We start from the raw sequence: 13517 nt of genomic DNA, 5'->3' as shown, positions 1-13517 counted from the left end.
GGAACTATAGACCGGTGAGCCTGACCTCGGTGGTGGGCAAGTTGTTGGAGGGAATCCTGAGGGACAGGATGTACATGTATTTGAAAATTCTCCTGCTCCTCGGATGCTGCCTGGCCTGCTGTGTTTTTCCAGCATGACATTTTTCTACTCTGGTACTCCAGCATCTGCAGAGCTCATTTTCTCCATGTATTTGGAAAGGCAAGGACTGATTCAGGATAGTCAATATGGCTTTGTGCATGGGAAATCATGTCTCACAAACTTGATTGAGTTTTTTGAAGAAGTAACAAAGAAGATTGATGAGGCAGAGCAGTAGATGTGATCTATATGGACTTTAGTTAGGCATTTGACAAGCTTCCCCATGGGAGACTGATTAGCAAGGTTAGATCTCATGGAATACAGGGAGGACTAGCCATTTGGATACAGAACTGGCTCAAAGGTAGAAGACAGAGGGTGGTGGTGGAGGGTTGTTTTTCAGACTGGAGGCATGTGACCAGTGGTCTGCACAAGGATCGGTGCTGGGCCCTCTACTTTTTGTCATTTACATAAATGATTTGGATGCAAGCATAAGAGGTACAGTTAATAAGTTTGCAGATGACACCAAAACTGGTGGTGTAGTGGACAGCGAAGAGGGTTAACTCAGATTACAACAGAATCTGGACCAGATGAGCCAATGGGCTGAGAAGTGGCAGATGGAGTTTAATTCAGATAAATGTGAGGTGCTGCATTTTGGGAAAGCAAATCTTAGCAGGACTTATACATTTAATGGTAAGGTACTAGGGAGTGTTGCTGAACAAAGAGACCTTGGAGTGCAGGTTCATAGCTCCTTGAAAGTGGAGTCACAGGTAGATAGGATAGTGAAGAAGGCGTTTGGTATGCTTTCCTTTATTGGTCAGAGTATTGAGTACAGGAGTTGGGAGGTCATGTTTGTGGCTGTACAGGACATTGGTTAGGCCACTGTTGGACTATTGCGTACAATTCTGGTCTCCTTCCTATCGGAAAGATGTTGTGAAACTTGAAAGGGTTCAGAAAAGATTTACAAGGATGTTACCAGGGTTGGAGGATCTGAGCTACAGGGAGAGGCTGAACAGGCTGGGGCTGTTTTCCCTGGAGCGTCGGAGGCTAAGGGGTGACCTTATAGAGGTTTACAAAATTATGAGGGGCCTGGATAGAATAAATAAACAAAGTCTTTTCCCTGGGGTCGGGGAGTCCAGAACTGGAGGGCATATATTTAGGGTGAGAGGGGAAAGATATAAAAGAGACCTAAGGGGCAACCTTTTCACACAGAGGGTGGTACATGCATGGAATGAGCTGCCAGAGGATGTGGTGGAGGCTGGTACAATTGCAACATTTAAGAGGCATTTGGATGGTAAATAAATAGGAAGGGTTTGGAGGGATATAGGCCAGGTGCTGGCCGGTGGGACTAGATTGGGTTGGGTATCTGGTCGGCATGGATGGGTTGGACCCAAGGGTCTGTTTCCATGCTGTACATCTCTATGACTCTATGATTCTAAATGGATAGGTACACAACAGGGCAAGAGTTATTGCTGGGGGAAAGGCAATTATGATGCGATTAGGCAAGATTTAGGATGCATGGAATGGGGAAGGAAACTGTAAGGGATGGGCACAATTGAGATGTGGAGCTTATTTAAGGAAGAGCTACTGTGTGTCATTGATAAGTATGCACCTATTGGGCAGGGAGGAAGTGGTTGAGCAAGGGAGCTGTGGCTTACTAAAGAAGTTGAATCTCTTGTCAAGAGGAAGAAGAAGGCTTATGTTAGGATGAGATGTGAAGCCTCAGTTAGTGTGCTTGAGAGTTACAAGTTAGCCAGGAAATACCAAAAGAGAGAGCTAAGAAGAGCCATGAGGGAACATGAGAAGTCATTGGCAGATAGAATCAAGGGAAACCCCAAATCTTTCTATAGGTATATCAGAAATCAAAGAATGACGAAAGATTAGGACCGTCAAGGATAGTAGTGGGAAGTTGTGCGCGGAATCCGAGGACGTAGTGGAAGCACTAAATGAATATTTTTCGTTAGTATTCATACTGGAAAAAGACAATGTTGTCAAGGAGAATACTGAGATACAGGCTACTAGACTAGACAAGGTTCACAAGGAGGAGGTGTTAGCAATTCTGGAAAGTATTAAAATAGATAAGTCCCCTGAGCCAGATGGGATTTATCCTAGGATTCTCTGGGAAGCCAGGGAGGAGATTGCCAAACCTTTGGCTTTGATCTCTATGTCATCATTGTCTACAGAAATTGTGCCAGTAAAGTGGAGAATAACAAATGTTGGTCCCTTGTTCAAGAAGGGGAGTAGACACAATGCTGGTAATTATAGACCAGTGAGCCATACTTCTGTTGTGGGTGAAGTGTTAGAAAAGGTTATAAGAGATGGGATTTATAATCATCTAGAGAGGAATAAGTTGATTAGGGATAGTCAACACGGTTTTGTGAAGAGTAGGTCATGCCTCACAAACTTTATAGAGTTCTTTGAGATAGTGACTAAACAGGTGGATGAGGGTTAAGCGGTTGATGTGATGTATATGGATTTCAGTAAGACATTTGTTAAGGTTCCCCATTATAGGCTATTGCACAAAATACAGAGGTATGGGATTGAGGGTGATTTAGCAGGTTGGATCAGAAATTGGCTAGGTGGTGGTTGATGGGAAATGTTCATTTTGGAGCTCAGTTACTAGTGGTGTACTGCAAGGATCCGTTTTGGGGCCACTGCTGTGTGTCATTTTTATAAATGACCGAGATCAGCAAGTAAAAGGATGGGTTAATAAATTTGCAGATGACACTAAGCTTGCTGGAGTTCTGGATAGTGCTGAAGAATGTTGCAGGTTACAGGGGGACATAGATAAGCTGCAGAGCTGTGCTGAAAAGTGGCAAATGGGGTTTAATGCAGGAAAGTGTCAGGTGATTCACTTTGGAAGGAGCAACAGGAATAAAGAGTATTGCACTAATGGTACGATTCTTGGTAGTGTAGATGAGCTGAGAGATCCTCAGTGTTCATGTACATAGATCCCTGAAAGTTGCCACCTAGGTTGAAAGGGTTGTTCAGAAGGCATACAGTGTGTTTTAGCTTTTATTGGGAGAGGGATTGAGTTTCAGAGCCATGAGGTCATGCTGCAGCTGTATAAAACTCTGGTGTGGCTGCACTTAGAATATCCCATACAATTCTGGTCACCATATTATAGGAGGGATGTAGAAGCTTTGGAAAGGGTTCAGAGGAGATTTACTAGGATGTTGCTTGGTATGGAGGGAAGGTCTTATGAGGAAAAGCTGAGGGACTTGAGGCTGTTATCATTAGAGAAAAGAAGGTTGAGAGTTGACATAATTGAGACATATCAGATAATCAGGGGGTTAGATAGGTGGACAGTGAGAGGCTTTTTCCTCAGATAGTGGTGGCTAGCACAAAAGGATATCGCTTTAAATTGAGGGGTGATAGATATAGGACAGATATCAGAGGTAGTTTCTTTACTCAGAGAGTAGTAGGGGTGTGAAACGCACTGCCTGTAACAGTAGTAGACTCGCCAACTTTAAGGGCATTTAATGGTCATTGGATAAACATATGGATGAAAATGAATAGAGTAGGATAGATGGGCTTCAGAGTGGTTCCACAGGTCAGCGCAGCATCGAGGGCCAAAGGGCCTGTACGTGCTGTAATATTCTATGTTCTATAAAAAGGAACCAAGGAATATAGAGCTTTTAGAGGTGGGGAGTCCCCTGGGGTATTCCTCTGACAGACAAATACAGCTAAACAGTGGAGATTCTGAACAGCTGAGGCCCCAGTATTGATGCTTCCAATAACCATGACTGCCAATCCAAAAATGACCGATTTATTTCTCCACTTTTTCTGTCCATTAACTAAAATCAATTCACGTTACTTTATTACTCATAACTTTGGCATCTTCTTGAATAGTCTGTAACTGTCATGGTTATTGGAAGCATCAGTACTGGGACCTCAGGTGTTTAGCTGCGTTCATCCATCAGAGGAGTACCTCAGAGGCCTCCCCACCTCTACTTCACCCAATTCTCATGACTTTGATGAGGGGACTCAATGTAACAGATCAAGCTTTACAATTATATAAAGTTCAATCAAATTGAATAATAGTAAAGACAACCAAGGAAAAGCGACCCTAATAAATGTCACACTTTTAGTCGGAGTACCAACCTGGGATAATCCATGAAAGACTATTTTAATGAGACTAACTGCTTTTAGAAGTTATCTTTTTTTGACAGAGTAGATGGTCTTAAATGTCATATGTTCTGAAATACTAAACTCTGTAATTGATCCATAAAATATATCTCATACTGTTCATGTTGTAAGATATCGCAGCCCTATGCCATCTTGGTCTGAATTTTTATTCATCGAGTGCAAACACTTTTTTTTCCTGAAAGTAGTTTAACACGGATAAAGTTTAAGTGGAGACTAGTATTTATATCGCGCCTTTCTTAATCTCAGCACATCTCACAGTACAGCGGTGTAAACTTTCAAATGTAATCAATGTTGCAATGTCAGAGAGCAGCAGCCAACTCACACAAAGCAAGATTCCACAATCAGCAATGAGATAAAGATCAAATAATCTATTTTAATGAGGTGCATTGAGTCATAATCTAGAGAACTCCGTCGCTCTTTTGTGAAAAAATACATTGAAATCTTTTATTGGCCTCATATTGATGCATCATTTTTTTTAAAAATCACTTTTGAGAGTGTAGGCTGGCGTGGCGTCTGAACTCAAAACCTCGTGACTCAAAAATAAGTGTTATCTCTGAGTTATGATGGAATAATTAAAGCAGGCTCTGGTGCTAGGAAATTATCTTCCATCAGGAAAAATAATGATTTCCCAATTGAAGCAACTTGTGCTTATAAGGAATTCAGTATCATAAAAATAACAGTGATCTTAAACTGCCATACATGGATGTAGTCCCACACAATTATGCTAGCTGCTTTTTTTTCTATATAGAATCCCTACACTGTGGAAACAGGCCCTTCGGCCCAACCAGTCCACACCAACCCTCCGAAGAGTAACCCACCCAGACCCATTCACCTACCCTATATTTACCCAAGACCAATGACCTAACCTAAACATCCCTGAACACTATGGGCAATTTAACATGGCCAATTCACCTAACCTGCACATTCTTGGACTATGGGAGGAAATCCACGCAGACACAGGGAGACTGTACAAACTCCACACAGACAGTCACCCGAGGCTGGAATCAAACCCAGGTGCCTGGCTCTGTGAGGCAGCAGTGCTAACCACTAAGCCACTGTGCCGTCCCATTTGATCTCTTTAGACAGTGTAACAACTTAGTTGAAACAACTAACAATGAAGTATTGTTGACCAAATCAAGATGGCCATGAATGATATTAATGTAAAAGAAATAAATGTGACAAATATGTAGCCACATTTGACTATTGTTTGCAGTTTAGAGCTATGCAAGGCACACTCAGTTTTAGACCCCAGGCCTTCTTTCTTTCCAACCAGCGATCTACAAATGGCAAGCGATAGTTTTCCAGTGAGGAGGATCGATTCACCAGCACCTCAGCATTGGTCCTAAGGCAAGTAATGAAGGTGAGGGGTGGGGAGGAGGTTGGGTTACTGATCAGGAAATGGAGCACTAGGAGCCAGAGAGCAGGCTATCGAGACAAAAAAACAGACAATTCAGAAGAGAGCCATCAGACAGAAAAGTGGAATTATTTTCCTTGGCTGGCCTCTCAGGGTAAGGGGCTGTTCGTTAGGACTGAGATGAGAAATGTCTTCACTTGAAGAGCTGCAAAGTTTGAATCCACTGCCTCAGGGCGGATACTCCATCATTGAATATATTGAAGACAGTGATCCAGAGGCTCACTGATGACGTTACCTGGTATGGTGGCGAAATGTCGAGAAATGAACCTTCCAGCTCAGCGAACAAACCTACATCCAGCTTTATCTTAAAACTGCTAATGATTTCAGTGGCAGAATCTTCCTTTGGGAATAAAATTTGCAAATGCAAGACTGCCTCCTGTTCTTGTCTTCTTTCTGCAGTCACACCAGAAACTCTCCTGTTAGCAGGGTAGAAGTGAGTTAGTCTGTTCACTGCTGGTTTGATGGATATCGGAGCTAGACTAGTCTTGTATTCATCCTATGGAGCAGAAGAAGAAACAATAGATGAAGGTGTTGAGTGTTTTAGTACAAGGAAAAAGTGATGTAATGAGGTGATTAATTACAATTAGAGAAAGGAAGGCAGATAGCGGAAGATTGTTAGTGTGGGAATTTATGTATGTTTCAAGGCTCGACAAAGATATGGAAGGCTGAAGGATTGATGTCTGTGCTGGACAACACTAAAGAGATCTGAAGCAAAATCATGTCTTGACTTTTCTGGGTCCATGCTCCTTAAAATGTCCTCTTACATGACAGCCAGGAATTTACTGGTTGTTTGAATTACTCATCCACCTTTCTCTACTGCTACTGAGATTATAGAGGGCACTTGGTCTCCCATCAGAAAAAAGAGGACCTCTTATCTATTTCTTACTTGTTCTATGTGCATCTTAAAAATGTTTTCAAAGCATCAGAGCTTTCTGGATAACATCATGCTACATACTCTCTCAATAATGCGCTCTCCACTAACCACCTTTAAAAATTGCACTTCCTCTTTGAAGCTGTAGCTGTCTTTACATGAAAATACGGGTCATTCTACTTTAATTCAACAGCTGTGTTCCTCTGCAACCTTGTGCTTTAGAAAATTGCACTACGGATGACCGCTAATAGAAGATCGCTAATAGAAAATTATTATGCCCATTCAGTAGAAAGTTAGAACATAGAACATAGAACATAGAAGAATACAGCGCAGTACAGGCCCTTGGGCCCTCGATGTTGCGCCGATCCAAGCCCACCTAAACTACACTAACCCACTATCCTCCATATACCTATCCAATGCCCTCTTAAATGCCCATAAAGAGGGAGAGTCCACCACTGTTACTGGCAGGGCATTCCATGAACTAACGACTCGCTGAGTGAAGAACCTACCCCTAACATCAGTCCTATATCTACCCCCCCTTAATTTAAAGCTATGCCCCCTTGTAATACCCGACTCAATACGCGGGAAAAGGTTCATACTGTCGACCCTATCTAACCCCCTAATCATCTTGTACACCTCAATCAAGTCACCCCTAAACCTTCTTTTCTCCAGTGAAAACAGCCCCAAGTGCCTCAGTCTTTCCTCATACGATTTTCCTTCCATACCAGGCAACATCCTGGTAAACCTCCTCTGCACCCGTTCCAATGCCTCCACATCCTTCCTAAGTTCGTGTTATCTAAACAACATCCGCAATTCGTCAATCGCGTTATAGCCAGTTCGCACTGACAAAACGCACGTTACAGCAAAACGACCTGTGCACCCTGTAACTTCCTGCTTCCACAAACATTGGGCAGCTTATGTAAACTCACCTCTTACATGCAAATGTAACCCAATGAGACAACTAGCCAGACCAATCACTGACTTTAGTGAACCTTGTACTCTGCTCACCCAATGCATACAAAATACAAAACGCAACCCAGCTGAATACATAACATGTAATCGAAGTCTTTGTTGTGTATCTAATTTCCCAGGATGCATCTATTCCACTCCATCAGCCAACCTGTTCAAATCTTTTTCTTTAATTCAATTCTGACTGGAAGGCAAATGCTAGAAGACTGAATTTAAAAGCTTTATCTAAGTAAAATTTATGTTAGAAGATGCTAAACAGTCTTTTGAAACAGAAAGGTTGGGTGTGTAACAAAAAGAAGGAAAGTAGTGACTAAATGTTGTTTTGGTTCTGAAAATATAATAAGGTGAGAAGTAGACAGAGGCCATGAAAATCTGAGGACCTCGTAACAAACACCTCTGATAGGATTGTCCCCATTGATCCTTCAAGTACCATGGAGCCAGTAGGTGTCAGTGTCTCGATAGTCAATCTCCTCTGTGAGGGGTGTAGAACCAAGTTTTAAATTTGCTCCTCTATGGAAGCTTAGTGGAGTCCACTTGTATCCATCCAACTGTGTTATAGTTTGGCCCTCAGGAATGTGCTGGCCACTTCCTGGCTGAAGAAAGGTGAACTCTCAGCATGGAAAACCCTTAGGCTCTGCTCTAACCCTCATCGGTAAGGTGGACAATGTTTCTGTTTTCACAATCCAGCTGAGGGGCAGAGCAAACTGAATACAACAATGTCCCCATATTTATTCCAATACTTTTTATTCTATAAAGGGATGGATGTAATATCATAGCATTTTTGGACATATGGCACTTAATTTGTTTTTGCTGCATCGCAGTCAGGTCCTTGGAGCCATGCTGCTGAGTGTTGACTTACTCATTCCCCTCTCCCCATTGTCACTTTGGTTATTAGAATCTTCAAAATAATTTCACACCGGACTTTATCACTGTTCTAAGTTTTGGTTACTTTTCAAATAAAGCACATTTAATTTTGAAGCAAACAAAATGCCTCTACTTATTTCATTTTTGTTTCATTGATAGAAAATGTAAACATTTCAATTAATAACAGGAAGATAAAAAAAGAAAAGAAATTATTACAAATGATGAAGTGTAAAATTATATATCAAAAGTTCACCAGATCTTCAAGGCAACCAAAGACGTCTTGAGGGAATTGTTTTGAACGGCAGGACAGGAGCAAGATAAGGCTCTTTTCATGTACAAAAATGAAACCCTATGTCTCTGACTTGAAGAAAGAGCAGAACAAGACTTAGGGCATATTATTTTTTTGTCAAGTGTCAACTTCATTGAGTTCCTTGGAGGATTAACTCTGTGAGGTATAGCATGTTCGTTCACTATCATCCCAAACTTGCCTTGTTAAGTACCTATTCCTCCCCATGTTGTCTCTCTCGTCCAACACTGGCCCATTTCCAGCTCATCATAGCTGGAAGAGCTCACCAATGCATGAATATCTCGCAATAAACCAACATCCGTGCTTTCTTGGAATCCTGGTGAAATATTGTCATTCAAGAGTTGCCCTCAAGAATCAACATATTGGCATAAAAGCCAAATACATGCAACTTATGACACTGAGATAACATGGCTGACATCGTCTTTTGTATGGCTCCACTTTCACGGACCAGTTGCTGTTTAAGTACAAGACCACACAGCTTGCCTGTCCTTCACCACATCTCATTCTACTGCCTTCTCTAACAGATCACTATATAGTCCCTAGTATTCATCTTTTTCAGTGGTAGGCCAGGACATACAAAGAAGCATTCAAATATTGCCACAGATTATCTTTCATTTACCACCAACAAAGAGAAACAGAAACAAATTAAACAGAGGCTGCAACTCAACCCCTGAAAACAAAGTGCTTGTGTAGTGACCAACAACTGTTTCTCATTCCAGTATTTTCTGCTGCACCCAGCTCTCATTGACTGGAACATGATGTTAATCACATTCTCTCTGGTTTATAGCACTTAATGTAGCTGAGTTCTGCCACACACTGGGAGAGGGTCCTCCTGTCCAATTTCCTCATCCTCCTTGGAAGACTGCTCCCATACTTCCAGTTTCCCACCATCCAGCACTACCTTTCTACACCTGCTCCACGGCCAAACAATGTGACATAATCTGACTGGAGTATATTGCAGTCCCCACACTTCTCCAGTCTGATCAAAGCATCTTCCCACATCTTCAGATGGTTTATTGTCTGCTGCAACATGGCCTTTAAAGTATTGTATTGCTGTCCCACCTCAGACAGGAAATTGCGCACTGGTGTAATCAACCATGTTTGCAGTGGGTAGCCTTTGTAACCAACCTTGTAAGGCATCTGGACCCTCAAATACAGCAGGGATATGAAAGTGCTCCAGGATGTAGGAGGTGTGGCAGCTGCCAGGGTACTGGCACACACCTCCAAGGAAGTGGAACTAGTGATCATAGATCACTTGCATGATAATGAAAAAGAAATCCTTCCTATTCATGAACTCAACTGTGGTGAGGTAGAGCCCTCTTAATGCCGCAAGTCGTGCAGGTGATAGCATCCTGCACCTGGAGGAAGCCAATGATATTCTCAAATCTTACTGCCCAGGCTGCAGCACTGACCTCATCACCAGGGATCAAAATGAATTGTCTGATCCTACATGGGTGGCAACAGTCACTGTCCTGATGCATTTGTGGGTGCATGACATGGGAGATTCCCTCTGCAGGACCACATAACTCCCCTGGGTGTGGACAGCCTCCTACTCCCTCAGGTCTCACATCTAGCATTTGGCACAGTTCCATACAGTGTCCCAGGATGTCGCGAAACCTGTGTGAACACCTCTGCATTGTCTATCCTAGGGAAATGGTTTCAAGGACAAAATTCTCTGACCCCCTAAGTCCCCCAGTATATCCTGAGTGGCCCTGCAACTGTGACCTTTTTCTGTGCTGGTGGATCTTTGTCCTCTGTGGTGGCTTGTTGACCCTCCTGGGTTTTCAGGTGTACCTGCTCCTCCTCCATCTGCGTTTGCCCTCTTAGCAAGGTACTGAAATGAGCATGTTGCTTGAGCATGGATCCAACATTTTTGCTGGCACTGACAAGGAATAGATCAAGTTTTCCACTCTGTAAGTATCAAGTTATCATGGCTCTTCGAGATAGGCACTTACTTGGTAGATGCGCTCCACTGGCTAAGTGCCAGACACATAACTCTATAGAGGGAGTGCTCCATGAGTTCTGACTTTATCCTTCCAACTCTGCATTAATTATGAAAGCTCTTATTGCCTATAATAGAGTATTTTATAATAGTTACAGTGCAGGTGGATTTCAGTTCTGTACCACACAGCACCCTTGGAAATCATGCGACACGGTCGTGTTTGTTCTCCACATCCCCTTCTTTTATTGTCGTAAGTTATCATTTCTGCGTCATTGAGGTATCTATGCATAATTTACAAGGACCAATGACTATCTCATCATTGTTTCTGGCCAACATTTGAACCAAAATACTTGCACAATGCCTGCACTTCACCTGCATGGTGCAATGATTGGAACTAATGTGAAACTGTATTCTGTAATTTACTGACTGTTGCAGTTGCCCTTTCAAAGGCCTCCTGTCAAGCAGAGTTGAGGCCTGCCTAACAAACTGACAATGATTCACACCCACTTCCCAGGCTATAGTCTTATAGCCCCAGATGGTGACCAGCCCAAGTGTAGAGCTGACTTTGGCCAAGCTACTGGAGTGTCCTTGACTGATTGTACTGGGATCTTCCTGACTGACAGCAACCCCCTTTGAGTTGACTGAGGACTACTGCCAACAATCTTTCAAACATGGCCATTTAGTTGAAACATCATGAAATATATTTACATATAGGTAGTTGACACATGTTGTAGGCACGAGATTCATGTCTCTCTGTCGTACAGCAAGGTGTCCACCCCTGAACTGATCGCTACAGACCAGTGTGAAAAGAAGCCTGGTTCTGTGTCTGAACTAAACAGCACATCAGTAATGCAGTATTATCAGCCTTTAATCTCTGCCTGAGGTACCAATGTACTCAAAAGCATGGCATTGCAAGGCTCGGCAAGGTGCCTGGATGCTATGAACATGCAGGCATGTGCTCAATGTCTGAGCATTAAGAAAACAAACAAGCAGCCCTGAGATTTAAACAGGACCAGTTTTGGGCACCAATCCCCACACTCATTTCAGTTCTTGTTACTGGTATGATCCAAAGTACAGCTTTAAAGTACAGAAGTAAACTATAAGTGGATCAGAAATGAGCCTCAATGGTGTGGAGAGGATGCCTGGTGTCAGATGCTAGCATCTATGGTTGTGGGGTCCACGTGGCTACTGATCATGGAGCATACACTTGTTGCCAGGAGTCCAAGATGGAGGTCCAGAGGAGCAAGTGGTGAGCTGGAAGTGCCAGGTACTTGCTCAAACATTCATGTCAAGAATTCTCAGCATCAAGTCTCCTTGTGATGGGTGGTATGATGGAAATGAGATGAGATTTGCAGTTAATGAGAGTGATAGCAAACAATAAACTCTGTTATTAGGCCTTTTGCCACTCCTTAGTGAGAATCTCATCTCAACACCCAGAACTCTGTTGGAAAATGTAATTAGCTGCTGCCGACATTGAGAAAGGCTTAACTAGACTCCTCTCAGATTTCTCGCTATATTCCTTGGAAATCAGGTCCCTGTAGGCATCTGCACTTAGAGAGAGGTAGGGGCAGGAGATTGATGCAAGAAAGAGAAAAAGAGAGTTTGTTTTCAATAGTACAGCTGTCATAAAACGAAGAGAAATCCATCATCAAATCAAAATGTTTATTCCAGCAGTCTTAGTGAAAATGAATGAGAGGAACCAGTTGCAGTCAATTTCTATGTCTATGTTTACAATGTCCATCCAGCATTTCAATAAAATAACATAATTATATGAACTTTTATTCTTCTTCTTGGAACTCCACCAACGTGTTCTTGAGCAAGTACATACAAATAAACTAAATGAATAACTTCTTTTGCAATTAAACTTGGTTTTAGCATTCATGTATTAAGGTTCAGATTTCAGAAAACATAGCACATCCTATGTTAATCTCTATAATAATCTACCTTGGATGAGATCATGGATATGCTCAAGTCAGCATGGAAAGGTGTGGCCATAAGATAGACACAGGAGCAAACTGGGTGATATATATCTGGCAAGGGCAAATTTTTGGCTTATATTTGCATGCGACATTGATGAGGAGCAAGCAATGCAAATGTTATTAATTGACTTTTAGGAATGGGATTAAGTAATCAGATGTTGTTTAATCAGGAGATACAGCAAAGGATTGGCACTTTTTATTTTCTTCAACTGAGATCTGTCACTGAATGGAGCAGCAGATGCTAAAGCAAATTTTGTGAAATCAGTAGGGGCCTGGAAGTGAAAAAGATTTTACAATGGGCAGTGATAGCTTGTGACAGCTGCCCAAATAAATGAAGGGAAGCAAGAGAGAGTAGCTGAGAATGCTGATTACTCCTCCTCTTGTGCAAGTATAAAAGACAAGTTCAGCTCTGACTCTATGTAGAGAACAGCTATGAGGTGAAGTGAATTAAGAATGCTGCTGCCTTGGAGAACTGAAGGGTACTGGAGAAATGTGCAGGCAGGTTGCCAATGTGCTGCCATATTCTGAATCTGGGTTTGGCAAGTGCTCCGGATCCATCAACGGTTATGTAATGGAGGTAAGGAAGCAACAACATTGTTCCTAAAAGATAGTGCCCACAACTGAAGAATACAGAGGAGCTCTTTCAGAAATCTACTCAGCCAAATCATCCCTCAGGTTCTGATTTCTCAATGAACCATGAGGAGGGAGTGCAGCAACTCATCAAGAGTCCTTCATTTTAGCTATTGATGTAAACCTTTGGTAATCAGGCAGTTACATGTGATATTTATCATCCAACTGACATGGACTCTTCAGAAGTTAATGTTTAGGTTTTTTTGGCATTTGAGTGCTCGCTTTGTGAGCAAAACTGGTAAAACAAAATGGTGCCCTTGCATAGAGAGTAAAGATCAGCTGGTTTATTTCAAGTGGTGAAGGTGTGACAGAAGTCTTCG

The 13517-nt window shown here is 42.3% G+C and overlaps 1 long non-coding RNA gene across 1 annotated transcript in view; it reads right to left on the bottom strand.

Annotated features, from left to right (window-relative positions):
- Positions 1–5154: 5154 nt before the first annotated feature.
- The window catches only part of LOC148149123 (uncharacterized), a 28253-nt gene continuing 19890 nt past the window's right edge, over positions 5155–13517 (bottom strand). Inside the window, exon 3 of the long non-coding RNA XR_015758026.1 lies at positions 5155–6131. This is a non-coding gene — a long non-coding RNA (uncharacterized LOC148149123). The remainder of the gene's footprint in view (positions 6132–13517) is intronic.

This window comes from Chiloscyllium plagiosum, unplaced genomic scaffold (assembly GCF_037043375.1).
Source record: "Chiloscyllium plagiosum isolate Xiang-an unplaced genomic scaffold, Cpla_swu_hap1 HiC_scaffold_9, whole genome shotgun sequence".
Lineage (NCBI taxonomy): Eukaryota > Metazoa > Chordata > Chondrichthyes > Orectolobiformes > Hemiscylliidae > Chiloscyllium > Chiloscyllium plagiosum.
Note: the sequence above shows the minus strand (reverse complement) of the source record. Positions and strands in the feature narration are given on the sequence as shown.